Here is a 27,621-nt window from a genome sequence, read left to right as displayed (position 1 = left end):
GGTGGGTACTGTCACTTGCTTTGCTTCTACCACATTGTGTTCCTGAAGGTCCTATAAAGGAATAATGCCTCTACCTGTTAGGGTGCTTTTTTATTAGGTAAAAAAAGATCCTGGGTAATGGTTGGACTTGATGATCTTAAAGGTCTTTTCCAACCTAGTTGATTCTATGATTCTATGATTTTTTTTTGTTAAAATAAATGGTAAAATCTTTAGCGTGGGTAAGGTGTGTTGTTATTTTTATGTAGATTACCCATTTAAGTAATTGTGGGTGGTAGGGTTTAATATTAATCTTTGATTTCTCTTGGAGACTGTATAAAAATCTAACAGATAAGCTGTGACATGGAGCATGTTTATCACTGGTAATATGCAGTGTGGATATTATTCATATTTCTCTTCCTCCGTAGACTGCTTTTTTGGGAGATAGGAATCTAAACCAAAGTATGTATGTGCATGTAGGAGGAGAGGGCATGCAGCTTTCTATTATTGCCGTGACCAGACGTTGTGTCCACTGGGATACTGACCCCTTGCTCTCGGCAGGTCCTTGTGGGGAACTGGTAGGCAGAGGAATGCAGAGTGACTTTTCTCTGAATGCCTTTCTTAATTGCCCTGATTGTTTCATGATCCCATCAGCTGGCTGTGGAAGGGCTGCTGCCTTTGCACCCTGATGTGGCTTTGTCTAGCAAGTAGAACCTTGCATGAAATGAAAATAAAGCATGCAGTGTTGCTTAGAGTAGTAGAGAGGAGGGAAGTGGTGGATGCAAAATGTAGTTCTCTGGGGCCACCCATGGCTCCTGCCAAAATGCATGGGACCAAAGACTCATGAGGGATGGGGAGTCAAGAAATATTCTGTGGGCTAGATGGATTGTTTTGGCTGGATACATCCAGCTTTTGTGCTGCAGCTTGGCCACCCCTGCCATAACTCCAGGCTGGTTTGCTACTGATCATGAATGAGGTGTTCCTTGTACTCTGGCTGCTGTGAGACCTGCTTTGCACTGGCGAAGTGAATGAAATGGCTTTCTTGTTGGTAGGCTTGCTGTTCCTTGCTGTGGTGCTGCTCCTTTTCTTCCTGCTCCATTGGGCTTGAACGCATCCTTCTGTGAGCAGACATGTCCTTCCACAGTCCCTTGGTGAGAAACACCAGAGTTCATGGCATTTCTGGGGAGTCCTGTCGGCGTGCAGGAGCACAACAGCAGGGCAAGTGTGCTTGCAGAGTGCTTGCTCCTGCGCTCTGATTGTCCTTTATTGTGTGCTTTTCTCCTTGTCTATGTAATTCTTCTTACAAGGAAACCCACTGACCTATTTTGTGGGATTTTGGGTGGTTCTGTAGGTCAGTGGGTTCCAGTCCCGTAATGTAGGTCACTCGCGAGGTGTGCTGGAGTTTCGTAATGCAGAGTTCTGACCTGAAATAAGATTCATACAAACTCGCTGTGACTGTGTCTGGCAGCTGTACTTGGTATCTCTTTTTGCAGTAACCTCCTTCACAAGGTAAAAGTCTGAACATTCACAGAGGGAAGGAGTCTTACAGGAGGGTTTGTATTTATTTAAGTGTGCATGTTTCAGACTGGTAAGGGCAAATTATTGTTATTGCTACTTCTGTTTATTAAGGACATGGCAAAAAAAAGCAGACCACAAATACTGAGTAACCTGTACATGTTACCCTAAGCAGATGTCCAGCATTACACTATACTGTAGAAATAATATGGAAATACCTCCATTACATTTATGGAGTTCCTCTTAGAGCTGACACATGCTAAATACATAGCTTTTTGTGCAGACAGATTTTCTTTACATCAACCAGAGCTCCTTTCGCTTTTTTGGTACATCTGGAGGTCCAACCAAATCTTTAACACTACTCTTCCCATAAGCCAGCAATTAATTAGGAACATGTTCTTTGTAGCAGATGCTAATTGGTACATCAACAAATTCACTGCCTGTTTAACATGGGAAAGATTGTAATTCTGAGTGGCTCAAATATAAATGAGAGGGCAAAGCATCACTTCTTTTTGCTGGCTTGATGAAGTTTTGTTTGGATGTTCGATAACTCTGAATCTTTAGTCGGGTGAATCTCCACTCATTTCTAAAATCAAAAACCCCGACAAAATAATAACAAAACCAAACCAAACTGGCTAAAGCTGGGCGTTGTTTTGATAGTATTTTATTATTGAAATGCTGCCTGTGTTTCTGACAGTTGAAAGTACACCCACAGCCAATATTCTGTTGAATAGCACTGGAAATATATGCGAAGAGGGGGTTGCAGGGATCTCAAGTATGAATTGTGAAACCAGAAGACTTGATTTTGAGCTGTATATGGCCTTATTTGAGATGCTGGTCTCCTGTAGTAACCCCCTATGATACAAGGATCAAAGTACTAAAAATTTGTAATGATATTCTTCACTGCAGAATCAACAGTCGAATTGATTTTTAACTTTGACTGATAAACATTTTGAAACATACATTTTATGGCAATTTGCTGAGAGCTGAAATGTTCCATAGTTGGGTAAGCATGGTACATGTTTTACATCAGTTACTATATGGTGGTGCAAGCTTCCATATTTACAATTTAGATAGGAATATGGGCATGGCAACATGGATAGCGGGAGTGAGTGTACCCTCAGCAAGTTTGTTGAGACACCAAGCTTTGCGGTGTGGTTGACATGCTGGAGGGATGGGATGGGATCCAGAGAGACCTTGACAGGCTGGAGAGGTAGGCCAGCGCAAACCTCATGAAGGTCAAAAAGGCCAAGTGCAAGGTGTCCTGCACATGGGTCAGGGCAGTATGAAGCACAAATACAGGCTGAGCAGAGAATGGATTAAGAGCAGCCCTGAGGAAGAAGGACTTGGTTGATGAGAAGCTCGGCGTGACCCAGCAGTGTACGCTTGCAGCCCAGAAACCATCTGTGTCGGGCTGCAACAAAAGGAGCATGACCAGAAGATTGAGGGAGGAGATTGTCCCTCTCTGCTTCACTCTCCTGAGACCCCACTTGCACTCTCGTGTCCAGCTCTGGGCCCCCAACATAAGGAGGATGTGAAGCTGTTAGAGCGAGTCCAAAGGAGGCTACAAAGGTGACAGACTGAGAAAGCTGGGGTTGTTCAGCCTGGAGAAGAGTCTCCAGGGTGATCTTAGAGCAGCCTTAAGGTACCTGGGGGGGCCTTCGAGAAACCTGGAGAGGGACTTTTCACAAGGTCCTGTAGTAACAGGACAAGGGGGAATGGCTTTAAACTGAAAGAGGGTTGATTTAGATCAGGTACTGGGGAAGAAATTATTTACTGTTTAGATGGTGAGTCACTGACACAGGCTGCCCAGAGAAGCTGTGGCTGCCCCATCCCTGCCAGTGTTCAAGGCCAGGTTGGACAGGGCTTGGAGCAAGCTGCTCTAGTGGAAGGTGTCCCTGCCCATGGCAGGGGATTGGAACTGGATGAGCTTTAAGGTCCCTTCCAACCCAAAACATCCTGTGATTCTATGTTCAGGAGTTCTAGAAACTTTAGTTTTGGGATCGTCCCTTGCTGGTTGTCTTTAAATAAAATGAAAGCAAAACAAGTTGGTTTTGAATTCTGTTTAGGGCTAAACAAGGAATAAAAGTTTTAGACGTGTTTTCTGAACCAGATTCTTCTTCAGGATTTCAAAGTTACAATGCATTGCTTGCAACATGCAGAGGTGCTAAGTGAGACAAAATATCTTGCCTGAGATAAAGCTGCCTCCTTCAGATCTGTATTGTTGAGTACAGACATGAGACTGATCATTTAGTTCAGGAAAAATACTTCAGATTATGATTTTTATGCACATGGAACTCTGTCCAGCTAATTCATGTGAAACTTCACATGGTTGAGCTGGGGAGGTGGACAGAGGATGCAGAAGTACTAGGATTTGGTGACTTCAGCGATGTTGTGAAGTTGCTCAGAACGTGGTAAGCATTGAGCGTGGGTTACCCCCTGTGCCCAGTCCCAAATGTGCAGCATTTTTTTTTTAATGTTAAGGGGTACTTCTTTATTGAATAGGATTACTGCCTTTTATTTTTTTAATCTATGTACTAAGTAAGTACGTGGAATGATTTATATTTTCTTTTCCTTCTATTTCAGGTGTCAGTAGGGGTAGTGTGATGTTAGTATGATTTGAGCCTGTGTAAAAGAGGCTGGAATTCACCCTTTCGCAAATCAGCTAGCTAAATATTCTCGAGTTTCCATTTTTTAATCTCTGTGGTTGTGTTCGCTGTCCATGTTTTAATTTGATAAATCTATGTATATGGCAAGTGTTTAATTCCCTTGTTTAATATAAAAAATTACAAAACCCATCTAGATTAGCAGAAGGACATAGGTCTTACTTGTCCTGGTTACACGAAGCATGCCTGTATGTTCAAGTTGTTGGAAACGTGTGCTTCTGCTGAAACATTTGGCTCCAATTATGTATGTTGGAGCTCTTATTCTGAAAGTGCTTTACTGTTTTTTCAGAAGTGGTACTGAGCACTTTCTCTTCCCGAGATGAGATTTCAATAAGAGAGGCAATACATTGATGGATGATGGCCCTGTGATGGAGTCAATCAGCCAGTGCAGTCATTTGTCTCCTGGGGATACAGGGTAGAGCACATCATTAGCAGCAGAAGGGGAGGCTTTCCTCTGTAATGCTAATAGGGCGAGGGAGCTCTGGTTTGTGCCTGTTTGCTGCTATTGCTCAGTTATTACAGGTGTCTTACGGAGAAACAAACCCATTTTCATTTGTTATCTGTAGCAGTTGTGGGTATGGATCAATTTAACAAAAATATTTAACGATCTCTAGGAAATGCTTCCAGTATAGCCCTGGTACACCAGTTTGTAAACCTGTATCCCATAAAAGTGCTTGTCATAAAAATGGTGAATTACTTTGGGGGAATTGTGTGTTTTATTGTTTTTACACATAAGTAGCTTGACTTGTGTAGGAAAGACTGGCAGCTGCCCAGTGCCCATGTGGGATTCGAAGGATGGTGTGTCTTAATCAGAGGAGTGTGGAAAGTGAAGCCAGTGGGTTGCAGAAGTTACTCTTAATAGCATCTGATGGCACTGGGTTTCTGTCAAAGCAAAAGGGAAAGCACACGGCAGTGATGGTGGGTGGCTTGTCTGAGGGATGGCTGGGTGGTGTGCTCTGACATGGCAGCAGTTAAAGGTAGCTTGGTGTGCTCATCTAAGGAGGTGGTGGTCATCATCCAGCTTTGCTCAGGGAGAATGAGTTAACCTGCAAGTGGCTTTTCCTCGATGGCTGCTTTCCTCCTTCCTGGGCTCTTGCCTCTCTGCAGAGGTGGTGTTGCTGTGGTCCCACTGGGAATGAGCATGGGCTTAGGGGTGGGCAGGAGCACTCCTGTTACAGGATACAGGGCTGCAAACCTTGTGTAAGCGGTATCTTGGTGTCCAGAGATGTTTAATTCCCATGTGACACACAATGAAACTATAAATATTGGCAGAGAAGTGTTACTCTGCATGGCTGGTGGGTATTTCTTATATACTCACCAGTACTGTGAGCTGGGGCACTGCTTGGTGTGGGGACTTTCCTTCCCTCCACCCTTTTAACTTGCTGTAAGTCACGGACTCTGTGCGGTGAGGTTACTCACATGCATAGGTTTACCTGTCTGTAAAGCAAATGTAGCAACAAATGTAGTCTCTACTACATATGGCTTATAGGAACAAATCATTGGAAAATACTTTGAAGTTCTGAAATGTCTTCTCAAAAACTACACGTGAAATCAGATTTAAACCAATGTTTATCTTCCTATCTCTGAACTGTATATAAAATCACTTAAGAGCAAAAGCAGCAAGAAAGCAAATGATAACTGCTGGAAAAGTGTGGGGGGTAGACTTTGTGCACTTCATTTCACTGTCATGTACAGCGATGTGTTCGCTCCTAAAGCACCAGAGGAATGCAGAGCTGTGTGCTGTATGGCTACTAAAGGCATGGGATTGCTAAGAGTTGCACAATTTGATGTGGGCTAGCAGAGTTGGGAACATGTTTAACCATGGGTGTGGGAATACAGTACTCTGGCAGCAATTAAAAGTCATTAATTAGAAGTACTTATTACCGGAAGTGACTCAAGTTAGTTGTAAGTTGCTTAACTTCTGAGGTGAAGAAGATGTAATGCATCTGAGACAAGCATTGTTAGTGTCCATAGGACTATGGGGCTATCCACAGGGATGGTACGTAATACCAGAGCTCTAACTGTGAAATTCTGAGGTTCATTAAATGACTTAGTGACAGTTTCACATCACCTCTGCACACTGGGATCACACATTTGCATTCAGAAGTTCAGACCCATGAAGGGTTTGTTGAGGCTCCCTGGTTGCATTGGCTGGGAACATACAGTTGTGTGCTGGAATTTACACTGCTCTTTTGAGAGTTACTATTATTCAACCAGCAAAGAAGTGATAGTGAAAGATGTATCATAAACAAAAGCTTTCCTGCCATATGAGAATAATGACATTTTTTTCCAATCACAATTTAACCAGTTGATAGAAAAATCAACAATGGAAAGGGTGGTTGGAACATCATGCCTTTTAAGGTGCATATCTCCTCTGTAAGTGCTTGGGAGATCACACCTTCATGTTCAGACTGTGCGTTTATAACAGTGTGAGGACAGTCTCACCACTCGTGCCTGGAGAGGCATTACTTCTTCCAACAACCAGGCACATTGTGTAAGTAATGGAAAAAGCTCTGTAATATGGTACCTGTTACAGTTCTGTGCCAGTTCTCAGGGTTTTCCAAATGTGCAGGAAGAGTGAGGGATGACACCTGGCACTAGTTGGGTTTTATTTACAGCTCTTGAGTTTTTCCCCCCTCTTGCCATTTTGTTTTTGCATTGTAAGCCAGACTGACTTTCCCACTAGCACTCTGAATTAAAAGCTATGAAATTGCACAGTTATGTACTACACACACTTGTTTTTAAAAGCCTGTCACAAGCATGGATGGTGTTTTTTTTCTTCCCATGAAGGCATATAATGTAAGGAACAGGTTTACTTAGTCATGGGTGTGGGAATATAGATGCCGTGCTAAGAAATCAGTTTAATAACAGTTGGTTGCTTTATTTTGGAGTGTGCTAGCGTTTGCAAATCTGTCTTGATTTGACACATAGCTGATACTTGTGGAGAACGTGACCTTTTTATTACTTGCATTGATTTTTCCCAGTGGTGTCCAGAGTTCTCAGAAATCAGTGCAGCACTTTGTCGTCAGCTGAAAGGGCTGGATCAGGCCTCCAAGACTGATGCATTGAGAAGAAAGGGAAAAAGTTGACATGAAACTTAACGAAGTCATCTTCTGTGATCTTGCGTTGTTCCAAGACTTGTTTTTTTCCTAGTGAGATGTTTTTAATAGATAAGAAAGAATTGAGAAATAAATTGTAAGTCCTAAATGAGACTCCGGGGAAGAACTTGGTGTGTGTTTGTGGAAGCAAAGGACTCCTCAGACAGCTTGTTGCTCTTGATTGTCCTGGAGCCTCTGAGGTTTGAACAGGGGCTGAGGCTGATAAAACTTTGGATCCAGAGTTGGATCACTGATGGTGACCTTAAATGTCATTTAAGCAGAAACAAACAAAACACCCAGAAAGCCCAACATATTTGCCAAATTATTTAGGGCTGTTTTTTAGGGCTGTAGTTCTCAGTCTCATCTGTCCTAAAGTTTAGCCTTTGTACTGCCAACTGTATAAAGTTCTTGGGTTTGATGTTAGTGTACAAATATGCTAGTCCTCATATACTGATGTGCTCAAAAAGATTATATTCCTTCTCTGTGAAGCTGTGTCCATGCCTTTGTTTATATAGCCAGCAGATTACTAGCAGGTAACAGGGGTTGATTATCAGCACCTTGCTGCTTTTCCTCCCTGCTCTAGTTCAGAGTGTTATTAGCAGCTTTTAAAGCAAGGTTCCTCCTGGAAGAATTTCTGGCTCCAGGCAGAAAAAGTTTTCTTACCAGTTTTGAGCCACTGGGTCTGTTGTGTTTTTTGAAATCCTATTCATCGCTTCACAAAACTGTTTCATGTAGCAAGTACATCTTGCTTCATGCATAGCCTGAAGAATATCCTGGGGATAGGGAGACATAAAAAATTGTTTAATTCGGCTGCTCTGTGTGTAGCTTATATCATGTTGATTATATGGAAAGGGCTGATTTTATTTAGTATCTTACTGTAGCAATTCTGTGAGTCTCTAAGCTGTGCATTTATCTTAGCAAAATTTGATGTGGTGGTAAGCAAGACATGCAAATGTGTTTTGACTTAAGCTTTTAGTTTTTAAGCAAAGATGTTGCAGATCTCTCACCTTTCAAATGTTTGGTAGTCATGCTAACTGAAGTCTTAGAAGGAAAACAACATCCAATTGGGAAGAAAAAACTTTGTGATTAACACAAATAGTTAATAACTATTTTTATATTTCATTAGATTTGTGAAAAAACATGTCTCAGTGGTTAACAGAAACGGCAAATATCTGAGTAATGTATCAACATTGTTTTAATTAAGAATACACTGATATTCTCATAAAAATTCACTTTTGACATCCAGCTCTTAAGCTAAAAACAAATGTCAAACGTAGCTTTTATACTCCAGAAAAACATGCTCTTCTGCTCAAAAGATGCGCCAAAAGGAATCCCATAAAAATCAATTAGAATAATAGAGTACAGCCATTGCAAAATATTACAATAGTTAAGTAATTAACCCACTGCATGACTTAGCAAGAGGGATAAATAATGCATGTAGAATTGTGTTGGAGCTTGCAAGGAAGATCCATGCTAGCAGAGTTGGATGGGAAGGGCAAAGGCAGAGCCCTGTCTGAGGAAGGGGTCTGCTGAGTCTGGCATGTGATGACTGAAACCTTTTGGTATCTGTGATGACAAAGATGTGAGAGAGATCCAATTTTCTGTTGTTCTTATAATCTCAAGATGGCTTTTGGGAAGAAATCTTCCTTTGCTGTGTTAGCACGGTGTGATTCCAGTGGCTTCTTGGAGCCACCCAGCTGGTCCTAGATGGGTAGATGTTGGGCTTTGGGGTGTGAGCACAGCCAGCCTTTGGGGGGTCACCTTTTTGAGTAGTGGAGCAAGCACCCAGCTGGGGTCCAGCTGTGCTGCTGGAAGGGTGGGAGAACCCTGAGATAGCACTGCATCGGGGTGCTGATCCCAGCAGCTTGCTGCCTTGCTGGCACGCCACTTAATTTCACTGTATTTTACCCACTCTGTTTCACCAGTCTGTATGCCTGGGCTGCTCCTTATCAGCTGTTCATGGGGTCTGAGCAACCTGCTTAGTGCATTTAACATGAGGCTTGGAATCCCATCGACAGTGTGTCCCAGCCCTTGACTGAGCTGTGGGTCTGGTCAGCAGGAATATTGGCTGTTTTTAAAGCGGACAGACGAGGGGTTTGATTTTTTTATTTTTTTTTTCCTTTCAGCTATATCTGAATACTCCAGATCTGTCAGTTGCTGTCAAGGAGATTGTACTTTGGATTAGTGAGCTACTGGAAGCAGTTCGAATCATTGCAGTTAGAAGTGTGCTGAACAGCGGTGTGATTAATGCTTACATAATATCACCAACGAGCTTAGGGAACTAGAATGTAACTTGGAAAGAAGCGCAGCCCTATGCCATCCTGTGTCACCTAAGGACCACCATGTATTTAAAGGATGATGCTTTTCTTCCTGGGATCATTATGGTCAGGGCAGGTTTATGGATGTTGTGTTGCTTCCATCAAGAGATGTGGAAGCACCTTTTTGCCCCTTTCCCCCTTCCACCTTTATTTTATCTCTGATGTCTTTCTCATCAGGACCCAAGCACCTTCTCGCCTTAGGCTTGTTGGAGCTATTCTTTGCTTCTGCAATTGCAGAAGTCTTCAATTGCATCATAATTATTGATGCTACATGAAATAACTCTTCACCTCATGAGGATAATCCATGTTGTTGCATTTTTGAACAGAAGTTTCAGGGAAATCGCACAAGACCTTTCTGTTGCACAGTACTAGTAAAACTCTGTCAGCCCATAACCACTTGTGTTTTTAGGGAAGCTGAAATGCTTACTGAGATTTCCAAAGTAGTTTCTGTTTTGTGACAAGCTCAAACCTGTCTAGAAAAACTGACTCATTCAGCAAAGAAGCAGATGAGGCTGTGCACCTGAGACCTTCTGTCTTGTAGGTATTGAGCTGGAGGTGTAGTGCTTTCAAGTTGTTTATATTAACTTCTGTGAATATCTTAAGCACACAGAGACAGTGATCAAAATTCTGGGTGAGTTTGATTAAAAAATTAATGTAACCATTATTCCCTTGGCTGACTGAATGCTTCAGTTGTCTTAAATGCTTACACTCCAACATTTAAAACCAATTCTAGGTGGTGTAGATGTGGTGCTTATAGTGGTGACTTGGCAGTGTTAGGTTTATGATTGGACTTGATGATCTTTAAGGGTCTTTTCCAACCTAAATAATTCTCTGGAAACAGGAGAATTATGCTGGTCCAGAACTTGGTATTTCAGTTTCTTGCCTTATCAAATGTATTGATTGGGGATTAATTAGAAAGTAATTGTCATGCCTAAAAAGAGAAACTTTACATTAAAATGTGATACTACTGCTAAGCAAATGTAAGGCTGCCTCCCCTGCAGCTTTGTATCTACATTGCTTCCTGGAGTGTCAGTTTGCTCAGTGTTCACTGCCATTGACCTGAGATAATTAGGAGAAAAGTCTGCTGTTCTGAGGAGATAAATGCAGCTTATGTTTGGAACGTGGCTGATTAGCTCAGTTGTGAAAGTAATTTTATGTCTAGTTTCTGGCAGAATGGATGCTGCCTTTGCAAAACTTGATCTCTCAGTTTTGCTCCCTGATACCCAGTTGAAGCTGTTGGTGAAAATATCCCAGGACTCGGATAACTGAAACTTGCAGTGGACCTCTTCCATTGCCAATGAAAAAGAATATAAGTTAATATAGTTTTTACTTACTGAATCACTTTTTCACTTTCTGCCTGTTTCCTATGCAAATACAAGGCTGCAGTTGTGCAGTGGGTGGGGGTTTGAGATTCCTGGCTGGAGCAGGGGTTGGTGCATGTGGACTTTCCTCTTTGAGAACAGAGTTTGTGTCAGTGTTGGCTGATGAGAGCTGGAGCACACTGGGGCCACCAGCACTATGTGCTGGGGTCTGAGTGGAGAAGAGAGAAACCAGTGGAGGGGAAAGGCCAAATCACAGATGCAACAAGAAATTGAGGAGAAGCAAAATTTTTTACAGGCCTGGCAAAGTTATTTGTCAGAATTTGAAGGTAGGGGCTCGTGGGCACTGGGGTCTGTTGCCAGATCCCCTTTTGTTTTCCCCAGTGCCGCCAGCTGGGCTTCATTTCTTCTGGGTTTTCTCTCCATGGGTTACTTGGACCATTTGTGACTTTAGTGATTGTTTTAGTGTGGGGGCTGTTTTTTAAACATCTTTGTGATGTTCACCTAGTTGCATGGTATTTCTTAGGTTTTCCACATGAGATGTTCCACGACTGTATTTGGGCTGGCAAAGTACCTCGGGCTGAAGATGGCTCATAAAGATGCATTTGTTTTTTTGGTGGGGTTTGGGGTTTATTTACTGATCTAATAAAACCATCTTAGGGCTAGATGCTACCCAAACCAAAGCACAGCTTTGTAAGTGTGACTGCATCCATGCTGGTTTGTGTTGTGTTGTATTTGTTTTTTCTAGCTGGTGTGTCAACCTCTTTACCTTCTTTAGAGACAGTACTGTAGGGATATTTTGCACGTTTGCCACGTTGTCTTTTCTTAATACACAGTAGGGCACTGTTCCTGATGGGATCTCCAGGTGTTGATGCAATGTCAGTACTTAGCAGGAAGATTTGGGATGGCATGTGATTTTTACAGACTCTTTGCTTTAGAAGCCAAATCTGCAGCCTTGAAAATCTTTGGGACTTTGTGATCTCCCCCCTACAAGGGTATTATTTATTTGGGAAATTGCATAATACTTGTTATGCAAGCGGTCTCCTCTCAGCCTCTGTGTAAGTGCATTATAGAATAAATTAATTTTCTTTTTAAATTCAGGCAGCAAGTGGCACAAAATAAATCCCACAACTGAGATGTTTTAATGAAGAGAGGTTTAATGAAGGTTGTATTCTGTTTGTAACAGAGGTAAGGCAGAGCTGAGCACAGGTCCAAGGAATGTTCACACCTGTTTCTACACAAAAATTCAGTTCCCACTGTGCGTCTGATTGTGAGAAGTGGTGATTGAGTGGAAAGGTTGTGTTTTGGATAAAATCAACATAGGTCTATTAAATCAAAGTACATTTTTCCTGGAATATTTCTAGTAAACGGCATCTTGGGTGAAATCTATGCATACCTTGCTTTACAACGTCTTATTTAAGGATTTACTGCTTACACTAGGTTCTAGGTCTTTGTGCACATGTCTGTACATGTTCTGAACTAACTCATTTTGTAGACAGCTCTCCTTTTCCTCTGCAGGCCAGTGCATCATCTTGGTTTTGACTTTCCCTGAGAATCTGGTTTTTAAAAAAGCAGGAGTTGATTCAGTGGAGTATTGCTGGGGTTGGAGGACACTGGAGCCCTCATCCCCTCTGCACCTTTGCAGGATTGGGAGGCTCAGACCCCACCACCTTAAAATGCACTGTGGCTGCTTCCCAGCATGAGGTACCTTACAGGTTTTGCATTCAGGTTTTAGCTGTGTGTCTTGAATATATGTGTTCAGTTCAGATAGGGTTGTTTCATGTTGAATGTCCGAGTAGAAGAGTTTACTCACTTGAACAAAAGAGACTTAAAATGAAGCTGTTAATTGTCACAGCTGGTGACTTTTTCTCTGTGTGTTGCTGCCAACCAAGAGGGCTTTAAACTCACATCTGAGGCATGAGAAGACCCATACCTCTTGTCTCTACCTCCCTGAGTAAGGAAAGGAATCATTCATGTACTTCAGTGGGTAGGCAGGTGCTAGTCTTTTTCCACTGTCTTTAGCAGGAGTGTTTGCCTACCAGTATTCTGCCATCACCTCTGTCCCCAGGCATCAGGGATAGTCCTTACCTGCTGGGACCTGTGTAATGGTTGGGCTGCTCCTAACCCTTGTGAAAGGTGGAGAGGTTCAGGTAAGTAAAAAAAGAGTCCAGGTGTTGTAAAGATGTCTTGTCCAGGCTGAAGGAATTTCAGAGATGCTGTGATTTCAGTAACCTGTGAAGTGTTTAGTTGGTCCAGTTTGGTCCAGTTTTGCATGGCTGCCCTGAAAGCAGGCTTGCAGGTCTGATGGTCTGTTTTGTTAACTACTGTGTTGGTTTAGACTAAGCTTACGTTTTCCAGCAGAAACTGTTGAACTTAAAACTGCAGACCTTCATGACACTAGTAGTATTGTTGCTGCTGCTTTCTGTGAAATGCAGTTACAGGTATTGCAGCATCAAAAGGTTTACTCATCACTGAGGACTTGTAACCCAGGCAAGTTGTTTGTGCACCTGTGTATGGTGTGGAGGGTGTGTGCATATAGGATTAAAATAGTTTAACTGCACAGAGAACTTTGCTGGTCTGTAAAATTCTGACAAAAACTGTTACGAGAATGATTTTCTCCTGTGAATGAACCAAAGGGGAGTAAATGACCTGAAGTTCTTGCTGATACAAAAAAAATCCCAAAACTATGAAAGAGGATTTTGTTGTTGGAGCCTGTCTTACGAAAGTGCCCCGTGAGTGTGCCTGTGAAGCTGCTGTAGTGGTTGTATTGTTTTGAACTAGTAAAGAAATACTTTGTGAAAGGCCTGGGGCTGGGTTTTGCAGTGGGCACTGTGTGTGGGCATGATTTGTCTGCTGCTTGCTAGTGGGCCAGCTTCATTAGACTTGATGATTCAAGTTTCTTTTTATAAGCTTATCAGGTATTTCATGTCACTACATGTCAGTCATTGAAATGGCAGTCTTCAGGAGAGAACATCTGTTTGAATTAAAAATCTGCTTTTCTGGGAAACACCTTCTCTTAGTGACTTCTTTATCAAATACTTTGGGAGTCTCTTCTTGGTGATGCAGAAGGCAGAGGAGCACAGGATCCATATGCCCTCCTGCCAGTGTGATTCCTATTTCAGTCAATGCTGCATCCCTGACCATCAGGTCCTTGCAGCTTGTTTTGTCCCATGTGACAATTACTGTGTTGTTTTGCTGCATAAAACACAACCGTGAACTACAGCCTGCTGAGTGTTGGATGTACCCAGCCAGCCACTGTGACTGCTCACCTGTACTCTGGCTACAGCCACCATGACTAGCATCATTGGAAACAAACACAGTCTCTGCAGTGGTCAGTTTGGGGCTTTGAAGGCCTGTCCTGATGTCAGATGTTATATCCAGCACTCAACTGTTAGCCACATTACAGTATCACAAGTTCTGTGGTGCTTTACACACACTGCAGTCACGTACCTTTTTTTTTGCTGGCAAGGTGTAGCTGAGATTAGGAGAACAATAGACCTGATTTTACACCTTAATGCAAGCACACTGTTCCCAGAGAAAGTAGAGCATGACTTGTGCTCTGTCAAAATGCCATCTGTCCCTGGAAATCCCTGTAGAGGAGCTCTACTGTTGGTGTCAGAATGAGCATACTTTGTTTGCAAATGATGTTCAGGATCCAAATTTCCTGCTACAAATGTGTGTATAAAAGGTTTGTGTTTTACTCTTCCTTCAGCCCTCAGTAAATCCTTTGCCTGCCTCAGGCAAAAGTAGTTCACTTGAAGTTGGTAGAACTGGTATCACCGAGGTTAAACTTCAGTGTACGGTGGATTGTCTGAAACACCACTGAAGTGTGTTTGTCTGTAACCAGAGAAGTTTGATGTTTCCCAAGCATTTGGTCACCATACGAGCATCTCTGGGGAGTGTCTGCAGCCTTTGCAGAAGGAGCAGACTTCCTTTCCAACCCGTGCTGGTTAACAGTTGTGTAAGTAGCATTTAAGCTACATGGAGCTTAAGACTGTGTAACTTCATTGGCTTTTCCCTTTTTACCTTCATTACCTTCTTTCACCTTAATGTGACACTTGGGGAAATAGGATTTTTTTCAAGCAAGCTCTGAGGTGATTTGCTGTGTTTTCCTGTAGAAAAGACTTGAAGCTTTGTCCAAGTTCAGAAGGACCATGGGTACCTGAGTTTTGAAGAGCACCACAGAGCGTCTGTTGGGGTCCAGGACTGCTTATTGGTTTTGGATGAAGCCACTTGCCCTGTGCTGCCCTGACTGCCACTGAGAGAGGAAAGAAGCTGAATAAACAGGGAAATGGTGAAATAAACAGAAACAAAACCTAACCTAGCCCCTGCCTCGGGGCGTGGGCTCATGGCAGTGAAGCAGCTGTTTCAAAGTTAGACTTTCTTTTGTTAAAAGAAGGCACACAAAAGCTTTTCTGCTGTTGTTTGTATGCCACGATGGTAATCTCTCTTGTGTTTTTCTGTTATTTGACTGCTTTCAGTTTCATCTGAGAAAACTTATTTGAAAAGGGAGCAGTTATTGCAGCATTAAGGTGGTTGCTTCAGTCTTTCCTACCTTGCGTACACCTAAGTTTTCTAGTCAAAGTGATCGGTTTCAGGTAGTGAACTTAAGCCTATGTGTTTTTCTAAGTTACCACTCAGTCTTTAAAGATGTTAAATAGATTTTTGGGGTTTCAGGTCAGGCTGCAAATAGTTGTGCTGGGGCATCAGTGCTCGCAACCTTCATTGCTGCTGTTCACCATGACCACTGGAGCTGCCACTGCACTGGTGTCAAGCTGGCTGGCTTTGTGGCTGAATTGGGAGCTGGTGAGGGGAATAGGTGGAATTGAAAAGCCAGTGGTAGGAGCAGACAGGGCTGTCTCATGTGGAAGGCTTTTGCTATTTGTACTTCCTGGTTTTGGTGCACAGCAAGGGTGTGAGCTCCTTAGGAAGTGGTTGCTCAGTTTGGTCCACACTGTTTTCCACAATTGGGTTTGAGTTCTGTTCTTTTCTTGTCTAAGAACAAGGTTCTGTTTTTAGCTTGCTATAACTTGGAAATGCTGTTGATAAGCAATTAGCTGCACAAATCCAGGAAGAAATTAGAGGAAGCAACATAACACAGTAATGTCACAAAGTCATTTTTGTAAATCTCCAAAAGCAAGTGATTTCTGTAATCTGGTAGATGGGTATTGTCAGTGTGGTGTAGTCCTGAGGCTCAGAAAAACTTCATTTGTTTTCTTATGCTGCAGTCATCCTGGAGCAACTCACTGTTTGTCAGTGTATATTTGTAGCTAAATGGAAATAAACTGAACTAAGGTGTCTTGATAAATACACCTGGGACTGGTGCCTGGATATTGTGATGCTGAGAGCTGGGGGATACGCTCTCAGAACCAAACCCAGCACAGCAGGACTGCTTAGTAGTGGTTTTTAAGACTTTCCTTTAGTAGTTCCGTTAACTGTGTTTGCTGTTATAAAATAATTGTTGTAAGTTTGTTAACAGAAAAATAGGTCTACAATAATGTTGTCTAAAAATCTTTGTATTGAGTTACATAATTGGTAATCTTTATCTTCTCAGATAATTCACAAAAAATCTGTAATCTGACATCAGATATAAAGTAGAAAATCTTTGATGTGCTGTCTGAGGAGGCTGTAGAGGATGTGCCATGTGCTGTGCTTGAGCTCTGTTGTATTTTGTTGTATAGAGGAAGTGAAACTTTGGCTGTATTTTGTGTGGTTTTTTTTCTTCCATTTCCAAGTAATATCTCTGCTGGCTTCTGTATTTCATTAATCTACAAAGAAGTTTCACTTTCATTACACTTTTTAGTTAGGCATGCTGTTAAATTTGCATTTATTTGCTATTTGCGCATTGTGTGGTATTTCCTTTTGTATATTCATCCTGTAAGACTTTACAGTGGGATTTACAGAGCTGATGTGTTGCCTCACACCTGAAAATGTCTCTTTACATAGAAAAATGCCCAAGCCCCAGTTCTTTCTGCCGTATCTAAATGCCAGGCATAAGTACAATTTAATAGCAACCTCTTATACTGAAGAGTGACAACTGTCTTGGTGATAACTCATTTTTGAGCCCGTATCTCTAAATCTTCACTGCCATTATTTAGTTAACAGGAGGTGGGTTAAAAAAAAAGCCACTCAAATCCAGAATCTTGACGTGCAGATTTAGAGTCATTGCAGGACTACGGGCAAGTGAGGATGGATGTTTTGTACAGAAAAACCCCATGTTGACTCTCCAGCCTTTGCTCAGAGTATCGTGCTGAATGGTTTTTGCTCTTACCTCATATATTTGCCTCTTGGGAGACAAGCAGTGGCAAACACCCAGACTCACTTCTGTACTTTTTCCACCAGTGAAGTGTAGTAGCTGGAAGTTTTGGGATCCGTCGGCCGTTGCTATGTGGACGCTGTTGGGTCCTGCTTCGTCCTGAGATTCTCCAGATGACACAGTGCATTAGGCTGACAAACCCACACGTGTTGCGGGTCAGGCAGGCTGCCAAGTGCTCAGCGCTCAGCCAGCGGGGAGAAAAGGCATTAGGAATCCCAATAATCCGCACATCGGTCTCCATGTGCTGCTTGGTCAGTGGAGACCGAGCGAGTGAGCTGTGGAGAGATTGTGGGTATTAAGTGGGATGGGTAATGAAGGGCTATGCTGGCGCTGATGTGGGGCTCTTTAAATGGAAAATGACTGTAAATGATGGTGCCAGGGCAGTTGGGGTGATTTGCAGCTGGCAGAGGTTCACAGTGTAAGCGGTAGTTTTCAGTAGACCTAACCACTCCTTTAGGATGGAGCACTAGAACTGTTCTGAGGAAATAAGGAAAATAAAATTAACCTTTAACTCAATTTGCTTGTTTTCCCTCCTTGGCGCTTGTAGCAGAATGATGGCAATTCAGGATATAGTGGTTGTATATGTTCATGTGTGTCTGTATGTGTACAAATATGTGCCATGTGAGAGTATGCAAAGCTGCAGACTAGTAGTCATCTGGATGGTAACTGTGGTAGGACACTCAAGAAGACAATAAAATGAACTTTCCTGAAAAATGATAGTTTTGTCTGGACAAGTAATCATTGTTATCTGCAGATCAGGATTTGATTTGCAGAGGACTCAGAAATGTTTCTGTTGTTTTAATTAAGTATTCCTGGCTCTTTGTTACGTAGGATAGTGCTCTGCTAGTTTTGCTTATAAAGGTAGTTTAGTTTCCCTATCCTACAGTGTGCTAGGCACACATGGGTAACTCACACTGCACTCCAAGTAGGGAACTAACAGTTTACTAAATAGGTTTCTTTTAAGGCTTTCTAGTTAGGGGAAGAAAGAGCTTCCGAATTGGGTATTGTAATATTTGTTTCCTGGCAAATTTTGAAACCATCTGGGTCAGTTCCTCACGCCCAGGAATAATAATGTTGAAAGCAAAAGTTTCTGTGCTGTTGGGCTGTCTTGTTTCCACAGTACTTGAACAGCAGCTGTTGATAACAGCCCAGTGCTTAACTCTGGTTTGCCTGGGTTGCTGTGTGTGGTGTCAGATGGAGCCGAACACCCCGAATTGTGCATCTGTGTTCCTTTACCAGATTGTGTTCAGAGGACACAATGGGGGGAAAAGTTGCTCCTCTGAGCACATGGTGGCCTCTTGAAAAGGCATGTCTGCCTTGCCTCATCATCCTTCAGAGTGTCTCTTATTTCTTGCTGTGTTTAGAAAAGCAGACTGGTTTCTGAGCGGTTGGGTTTCCTCTTAAAGCACTGACAGTGAGTATTTCACACTAGATTGTGCTGGGAACAGCATGTGAAGGAGTAGGTAGGGTACTTCTTCCCAGTACCAGTGGGTACCAGTTCCTTGTGCTGCTGCTTTAGTAGTGTCCCCTCCACATTGCAGCAGCCCTGATGGAACCTCTTAAGTTGCATAGCTGCTGCAGGCTGGAGCTTTGCTGGCAAAGCTACACTCCTGGTTGTTCAAGGACTCTTGAAATGTTGTTTCATATGAAAGGAAATCCTATCATTGATGTCCCTTTTTTTAATAAAAAGGAGGTTTTGCTTGCTGAGAAAACTCAGTGTGTCTCATTTAGGTAAAGCCTGCAGTGTCTGATGTAGCTGAATGAAAATTACTGCCTTGCTCAATTTGCCGCCTTATTATTTTTTTAATTACTTTTATTATTAATGGCATCCCTAGAGATTTAGAGCCTATTGAGTCTATTCAGCATCTGTTGTAGAAACGGTAGTTTCTCATTTTGCTTCTATGTGAATGTAGCCTGGTTGTTACGTGATAGAGAAGTGTACAGTGTTCCAGTGCCATGCAAGCTCAGTGAAATTTTACTCTGATAAACCAGCCCACCCCTGCATTGCCAGGGGACTCTGCAAGAGTTTGGCAGTAGAAGCTTTTTAGGTTATTTTTTTAAGCAAAGCTGTTACGCCTCTCTATGCATGTCAGGTGTTGAGGTTATCTGCCCCTCTCAAAGAGTAAGTTGTGTGCAAGTTTAAGCATTATGCTGTAGTGATTGGAAACCCTGTCATGTAGTTCTTGCTAGTGACCATCGCTTGAAGGTTTGTAGGCTGTTTCAGTCCTGTAAGTTCTGAGTTCAGAACAGTATTTGACAAGATGACAGTGATGGCAGAACAGTGACTCTTGATCTGTCTGCATCAGAGCTGACTTAAAAATTGGAGCCTAAGCATGCAAGTTTATAGAAGTTCATCTTGCTTCAAAGTTAAAGTTAACCTTCCATTTGCTAGCAAGTTATGGATGTTGGAAATGTGTTGTCAAAACACAGATCTGAACCAGTGATATTGATGTGCAACTTCAAGATCTTAAAATCCCATTCAGCTGTAGCTGTACAATGGGGGGGGGGGGGGCGGGTGTGGGGTGTGTGTTAGACTGAATTGACTTTTGGTGGATTTTTTGCAGACATTGGGCCATATTAAATTCTCTCTTAAAACTAGTAATTGATAGGCTTATTTAGCAGTGGTGCTGTATATGCCATGCCACATTATTAGGCATATGTTGATACATACTCAGATTTGGAGATCCTTGTTCATGCTAACAAATGCTTTTGTAAGTCATCTTGCTGTAAGAGTACAGATTTTCTTCGTGCTTATCGAATAACATCCTTTTAAGAAGGATGCTTTTGGAAATGTATTCTACTTTTGTTTTAGTACAATCTTTTGGGGAGGTGATCAGTTTCAGCATTTAACTGACCCTTTCAGTAGGGAGCTCCTTTTCTCAGCATCTTTTCTTTTTATTGCTCATTTTCCAAATTTGGTGTCTCTCCTGTGTTTTTTAAAGGGTGAAGCTTAAGTATCCTAAAACCTGAAGGCAGATGCTCACATGTCACATATACATCATCCTTTAGTCCAGCTTGACAATTTCTGTTACTACTCAAGAATGGAAAGATACTTATTAGCAGCAGCGATAAAGCACGTCTTTAACATCAAGTCTAGTGTTCCTAGTTTTTAGCTTTAGTTACAGCTGCTAAAAGTTTTCTTCAGATGTTTGTTATTTTAGTTTATAATAACCATGAGCAGTTGCTTTGGGGAATCTACGTGTTAAATTTCCATCAGACTCATTTATACCCTCATGCTGCCAACTGCACCTTCTTACTCAACAGGAAGTTTTGAGCCTCTTTGCTTTCCTCAGGATTATACATAGCTTAATAAACAGTCAAATAGGAAGAAGTAGTTAAGTAATTGATTTTGTTTTAAATCTGTTATATTATGCACATCTTGGTTGCTGCCAGCTTTATGAACTGTTTTGGAATTTTTGCTAGTGAGAGCAGCTTATTTTTGACAAGCAAGTAAAATGGCCTTAGTTTTATCATCATTCTGGTGGTAGTAGGCAAGTAAATTTTGTACTGAGATCAGTGAATTTTCCATAACAATTTTGCAAGCCCTTGTAAATCATGGAACATTTGGTATTTTGCAGTAAGGTGTGTCTGTAGATGAGAACACCAGAAGCAGTTGCACAGCATGTTTACAACCTGCTGAAGCACTGGTTTGAATTTTCAGTGATGGATTAAACTGAAGCTCCGAGTGGATCAGTGAATGGGTCAATAGCATGATGAGGGCAGTTGCAATAAGTCTATAGACATGAAGCTTGTGCAGCACTTGCAACATGGGACTAAAATTATTTACACTGGAAAAAATTGCACACCTAAGAAAAATTACTTAGTAATCTCAAGGCCATCTTTTTTTTTTTACATTTATGGTTGCATCCCCATTTCATAAGCACTTGGTTGTGGATTTTGTATAGATTAATACAGTTTTTCTCCTGCTGTAGAACTTCTTCCCAACAAACCCAATAAATGGGTAGGAAGCACTGCTTTTTGCTGAATGCTTTGCTGTGGGCCTAACTGCTACTTGTGGTAAGCAAATGCTTAGGCTGAGAGCAAGAAGAGGAGTTGTAAAATTGCTTTAATTCAGCTGGAATTTAGGGTGGTATTGCAGTTGGGAGCTGATGCCATTTTAATCTGTTACATATTACAAATTTTGTTTTGAACAAGAGAGATGTATTGTGCCCTTTTTTCTTAATTTGTTTATTTTTTAAATGGGCCATTTAAAAACTTAATAGAAAATTATTTTTCATGTGAAATACTGGAACAAGAAAGCAGCTGAAAAACTCATTCTGCTATGTACTTTTGTCTTAGATTTTGTACATGCTCATGAATCAGAAGTTTTACGTTTGTAAACTTTATGAAATTGTGATTATTTGGGCAGTCCTGCATCCCCATCAAACAAGACAAAATATGCTTAAAATATGGTAAATATGGTGTTTTGCCAGTTCTTCACAATTTTACCTTTATTTAGATATTATATACATACCCACAGGCTCCTGCAGTGCCTGCTGATGGGTCGCTGTGCAGATCAGCATCACACAGCAAGCACAGACAGGCACAGTGATCTCCTGCAGCTCCAGGGATGGAGCAGAGACTGTCAGGGAGCAGTTGCCATCATTGGAGCAGGCCTCTTCCACTGATTCAGACTAGGCAGAGAAAGCAGCTGCAGGGTGAGCATCTGCTGGACACCCTTTGAGCTTTCATTGGCACTCGTTAGCTTCTGCAGATGAGATATGAAATTATCTCCTGTTACAGCTTAGGTAGGTGCTACAGATGAAGAGCAAGACTGCCAGTGCTGTGAGAGCTTTCAGGCAGGTTCTTGCTCTAAAAGGAGAAACAGAGCAGTATGTCCTCCAGAACTTTGGCATGACTTCTGTTTTGCTTCATGCAGACACAGTAAGTTAAATTTTATGGAATTAGTGGTTAAGTAAACATCAAGCTCTCTTCCAATAGCTGATACTCAGCATTGTTATTCACCATCACTGCTATTTTCCATCCACACTGTCTTATCAGAGGTGGCCTTGTGCTTAATTCTTCTTTTTCCCATCTTGTGATTTCAAATTAAGTAGCTGCAAAAGGGAAGGGTTGTTGCTCTTGAGAAGTGCTGTTTTGCACGAGTCCTTGTAGCTATGGCTCTTCCTCCTCCAGAGTGTGCGGGAACTTTTGTTTGCTGCAAAGTCTTATACTCCTTGGTATCATGAACCCACCACAGAGATGTATCAGAATAAACCTGTAGTCCAAAATGTGCATCATACACTGTTGGACATATCTTTTTGAATTAATTATTTTCATAGGGTTGTGTTGTAGGGAAGGACAAAGACCTAGGGCAGTATGGTAAGCAGAGCCCGTGAGACTAGATGGAGAACGCCCAGGTTTGTAGTCGATCAGTGATTCTTCATAACCAGAAAGCCCAGACTGATTTGTCAACTTCCCTTTAAACAACAAGACAAACCAACCCCAACCCGAAAAACCAAAATAAACCAAAGTTTTGTGCAAGTTCTGTGTACTTGCAGAACTGCAATCAGTGGTGCTTCTCCACTGAGAATTTTCCAGCGAATTCCCAACTAGCCCTGTACTCTGGAAAATGTGTCGTACTTAATTTGACAGGAGGTGAATGGTCCTGATTTGCTTTCACCTTTGGATTTGTGGTAGCATCTGCAAATGGTATTTGCAGTTTCCAGTTCTGTACTGTATTGGAATGGGTGTTTTGAGGAATTATGTGACTACTCAGTTTCAGGATGGCAAAATTCTGGTCAAACTGCTTCCAAAAACATCCTATGGCCCTAACTTTACACTGTTTGCAATGGGATTATATGAAACAATGTATTTTAAAAAAGAACTGTGGAAGTATTGAAATATCTATTACATTGTGCTATTGAGCAGTTGTACTGAAATAGTTTCATAGATCAATTCTAAGACTCTCTTAGTACTGGCTTTGTGATTTTTAGCATATTTTCACTAAGGAAAAAAAAACCCAAAAATGGAAACATGAGCTGCAAAATCTGTGCAGTGGCAACTCTGGGAATAAAACCCTGATTTATAGGCTTTGATTTGTAAGTATGCCCAAATAATTAAAAATAGGCAATGCTGAGGCTGCTGTCACAAGTAAAAATTGAGTATTCTTTCTACAGGCACCATTCAAAAAGCTTCAGCTACCCTGTTAGGGACACAGAGGCAGTGACTAGCCACTTTCCAGCAAAACGTGTGGTATATATGGAGGTGACAGCTTGCATTTCATTTAACCAAATTAAGAATGGGAAAGTTATTCACCCTAAAAAGCAGGGAGCTGGCAGCTTTGTGAGACCACTAAATGTTAAGTACTGCAGATAATTCTGAACTCTAAAGTTTAAAACCTAAGTACTGTGGACGGTGTTCAAACTGAGCCATGACCTGAAGTCTAAAAACTTCTGGTGGACAAACAGAGTTGAAAATAGCTCTTCTTCTGAAGTCTGAACAACTCAAGGTTTGTTGTTGTGGCCAGCAATAGTTATCGCAAAGCTGAGGCTTCTTTATCTCTGCTTTGCTTATTCTTGGCTCTTTCGGTGAGGTAGGAGAGAGTGGTTGAATGGTCAAGGAGGATGTTGAACAGTTTGTTGGAAGCTTTCTGGAGGTGGCCATACATTCTTAAATGTACTTAGTTTATTTTGTGGTGGGTGATAGTTTTGTTTGTGTGAAGCTGTTACTTTCACCTTTTTGTCCAAAATGTTCAGACTTAACACTCAAGAGCCTTTAAAACACATTGCTGTGCCAGCTCAGAAGTAGATGTTCCTTGGGTTAATTTCTGTATTTTTAAACATCTGTATTTTTAATTAAAAACACAGCATTAGCACATTCAAAGAAAATTCTTTCAACAAGATACTGCTCAGTCACTATTTCTTGCTGTTTGTATCTATCTAGTTGTCTTTTATTGTTTTAGCATTGCTTTGTGGTCTTCTACTGTGCAGAAAACTTCTCAGATAAATGCAAACAGCTTCCATACTGCTCTGCAGTTGTACACCAAGGACGGTTTGTTCATTCATTCTCATTGCTAAAAAGGACTGTGTGGCCATCACAAATGATCTGGAAAATATGCATGCAAGAATGAGTGCTCACCTGGTCATGGTTGGGGTTTAATTACGCTAAAGCTTTGGTTCTTCTGAATGTAAAACTCTTTTAAGGAGATGTTAATGTTCATGGGTTAGTTTCTAACCTTGCTTTACAATATCACTCAGAAAGTATGCTGATTGTATTATTGATGTAGCACTATTTCATAAAAACGCATGAAAATTCCTTTAGTCTTGTTTTCTTGTTCTTCTTTGAGCAAAGATATATTGGTGTGTGACTGGGATTATTAAAATAACCATGCACTTCACACTGCACAGTGTATAAAACACTTCTCAAAGAAATGGCAAGCCATGCAGAGGTCTGCTGGTATCGCCTCTTGCATCAAAGCCCGAACAGCATGAAATTATCCAAATCCTCAGTACTTCACGTTACACGAGGCTTTTGACTCTGAAATCCCACTCGATGCCACTTTCATTCTTCTGATAACATAGTTGTAAGGAAGCAGCAGCATTTGTAATTAGATCCACATTTCTGGGGATTGCCGGGGTTCCTCAGTGTCTCTGTGTTGCTGTGGGTATAAAGCCAGCTGCTGTCTCTGCCTCACTGTGTCCACAGGAGGTGGGTGGTTTGCCTTTACGCAAGGCAGAAGGACCAGGTAAATCCCAAACATATACAGAAATTAGGGTCACATAAAAATATGGTGCAGCTTATCCTCCTATATCCCTGTTGAAATCCAGGTCTGAGTAACTACCGTGTGTTGGTTGTGCGGTGATTTGTGCTGCTCTGCTCCTCAGCCCGTTTGCAGGGGTTACGAGTGGAGCAGCAGAATTCCTGGGCAGTAGCGCTCTGGAATTGGTCCCGAAAGGGGCTTTAAAGAAAGCTTTGAGATAGAGAGAAAAAAAATGCAAGTAGTAAAACACTGTGAGATGCTTGCCAGAACCTTAAAACTACAGTTGTGTTTTTGTTGTTGCTTTTTGGGGTTTTGGTTTTTAATTTTTTTTTAATTTCAAGAGCACAGTAACATAGGCAGTGAGCCCTTCGGGAAAAGGCTTGCATTTATTTCACTTCCTATGAGCCAAATGTCCCTATGACAATCTGAGGGTATAGTATTTGCAGGCATTGTATTTCTGTGCAGGTCTGTTACTGAAAGGTAGTAAAGAATATTTGTGTGCATCATCTATGATAGTTGATGGTAAATACCAATGTGCCAAAGCTATGCTCAGAATAGACAATGTATTTCATCTCTTTGTGCCTTAGTATGTCCTTGCTGCAAAGATTGTGAATTGTTGAGCAAATACCTGCTTCTGTGATGTAAACTATGTTTAACTAGTGTGAAGCAGTTTATCTGGCTGAAGTTAACTTTGAAAGCACAGTTTAAAGCAGTTTAATCGCTCTTAGTTTTAAAGGGGTTGAAAAAAAGAAGATAATGTTCATATATTTGTCATGTCAGTGTTGGGTCATAATGGTTGAGTCTTTACCCAGACTGTTGCTTAAATTAGGGGAAAATTGATCAAAACACAACTTTATCTTAATGTTCCTTCAGGTAGAAGTATCTCAGATACTTGCTCAAGTATTTGGGGTCTGCTTAGGAGTACAAGAACCACGTGTAATACTAAGTATGTTTTTGGAAGTTGAGACTTGTTAGCTGAGATTTTTGTGTAATGTTGATACTTTAAACCTTCTACTAAATGACAATATACTTCTTCAGTGCAAATAGTGGTTAGAAAGTTTGGAAGAGGCTGAGTTGGGGTTTGATTTTTCTCACTTAGATGTATTCTTTGTTTGTATGAACCATTTAATGTCACGGAAAGCAAGCTGATAAGCCGATCTGGGGATGAAACATGGTTAATACTTGTTTCTGCAGCTGTTTATTCTTACAATAAAAATACAGAAATGCTTTTAACTTTCTGTTCAGTTTTTGACTCTGAATTCTGCAGTAGAAGGGAGAGCATGTTGAATTGTAGCCCAACTGAGAATGAGTCTTGTTTCTCTCCACTGATACTTCTTTCTTCTTCCATGTTCAGATTCTGCTGGGGAAAATGACTAGTATCCACTGCAGAGTATCTGTGATTTTACATTTGTAAGAGCACATAGTGATAGGAAAAAGCGGGGAATGGCTTTAATCTGAGAGAGGGGATATTTAGGTTAGATATTAGGGAGCTCTTCCCTGTGAGGGTGCTGAGGCACTGGCACAGGGTGCCCAGAGAAGCTGTGGCTGCCCCATCCCTGGCAGTGTTCAAGGGCAGGTTGGACGGGGCTGGGAGCAACTTGGTCTATGGAAGGGTATCTCTGCCTGTGTCAGGGTGTTGGAGCTGGGTGATCTGAAGGTCCCTTCCAACCCAAACCATACTGTAATTCTGTGGTCTTTGCTAGGGGTGTTGGGTTAGATTAGTGTTTGCCCTTGAAGTGTTTTTTTGGTAAGCATGGAAACTGGGAGCAAGTTTTGGATATTGCAGCTACTTTACTTGATTATGGTTACTATGGTTATAGTTTGCTTTAGTTAAAAATGTGCTGCTCTACTTGCTTTGCTTGGCTTTTTTGTAAAGGGTTTGTAACCAGTGTATTCTGGCTGTAGTGGCAGCATGTGCCTTATTTGAAGGATTTTATTACTCCTATTATTATTACTATTAGTATGCCAGTTGCTTAACCTACCTGTTTTTTAACCTTCCTAGCCTTGCTGCTAGTGTGTGAAATGGCCAAATTAGGAATTGGAAAGTGAATGGGTTATTTGCGTTATTTAAAATAAATAAATAAAACTGTTCTAGTAGATGTTGAAACATGCTTGGCGTTGACAGGAGTCTCAGCACCTTCCTGCTTCCTTCCTTGGTGTGGCAGGAGAAACCCCATCAGCAGGCCTGATGCCCCTTCCTGCAGGTCCCTTGTCTGCGCATGCTGCTGCCTGCTCTCTTCCCTTTCAGTTTGGGGTTTGCCCTTACCAGGGAGCCATCCTGGCATGTAAGCAGGAGTATGCAAATAATGGTGTTTGGAGAAGTTATGCTAGTTATGTGAATGGCTGGCCAGAATGTGATAAAACTTAATAAATGTACTGTGCTGTCACAAATAAGGAGCGGAAGAGCATGGGGCGAAGTGTCTCTGCAGGAGCACTTCAGGGCTGGTCTTTTTTGGATTCCAGCCTTCTCTGGGGACATGCAGTGTGATTTATTTATGTATTATTTTTTATTATTTGTTTATTTTAGTTGAAGTTACCATTTTAAAATTTGTACCTTCACTCAAGCAGTGCAGCACTCCCGCAACAGGAGCGGCAGCTCTGTCACTGCAGAGATTGGATGTAAGCCTTAGGAATAACATCACAAGCAGGCACATCAGTTGTGCAAAGTAGAAAATCTTTGAAGGTGCTCTCAAATTCTTGAAGTGGGATTT

General features: G+C 41.6%; 1 protein-coding gene and 1 long non-coding RNA gene across 2 annotated transcripts in view; one reads left to right on the top strand and one right to left on the bottom strand.

The window, feature by feature from the left end:
- The window catches only part of LOC134169621 (uncharacterized), a 640,302-nt gene extending 628,584 nt beyond the window's left edge, over positions 1 to 11,718 (bottom strand). The window contains exon 1 of the long non-coding RNA XR_009966953.1: positions 11,707 to 11,718. This is a non-coding gene — a long non-coding RNA (uncharacterized LOC134169621). The remainder of the gene's footprint in view (positions 1 to 11,706) is intronic.
- The window catches only part of RYBP (RING1 and YY1 binding protein), a 44,978-nt gene that overhangs the window by 6,790 nt on the left and 10,567 nt on the right, over positions 1 to 27,621 (top strand). The gene's annotated exons all lie outside the window — the stretch shown is intronic.

This window comes from Pezoporus occidentalis, unplaced genomic scaffold (assembly GCF_034315485.1).
Source record: "Pezoporus occidentalis ecotype Australia unplaced genomic scaffold, CSIRO_AGI_Poc_V1 ctg35, whole genome shotgun sequence".
Lineage (NCBI taxonomy): Eukaryota > Metazoa > Chordata > Aves > Psittaciformes > Psittacidae > Pezoporus > Pezoporus occidentalis.
Note: the sequence above shows the minus strand (reverse complement) of the source record. Positions and strands in the feature narration are given on the sequence as shown.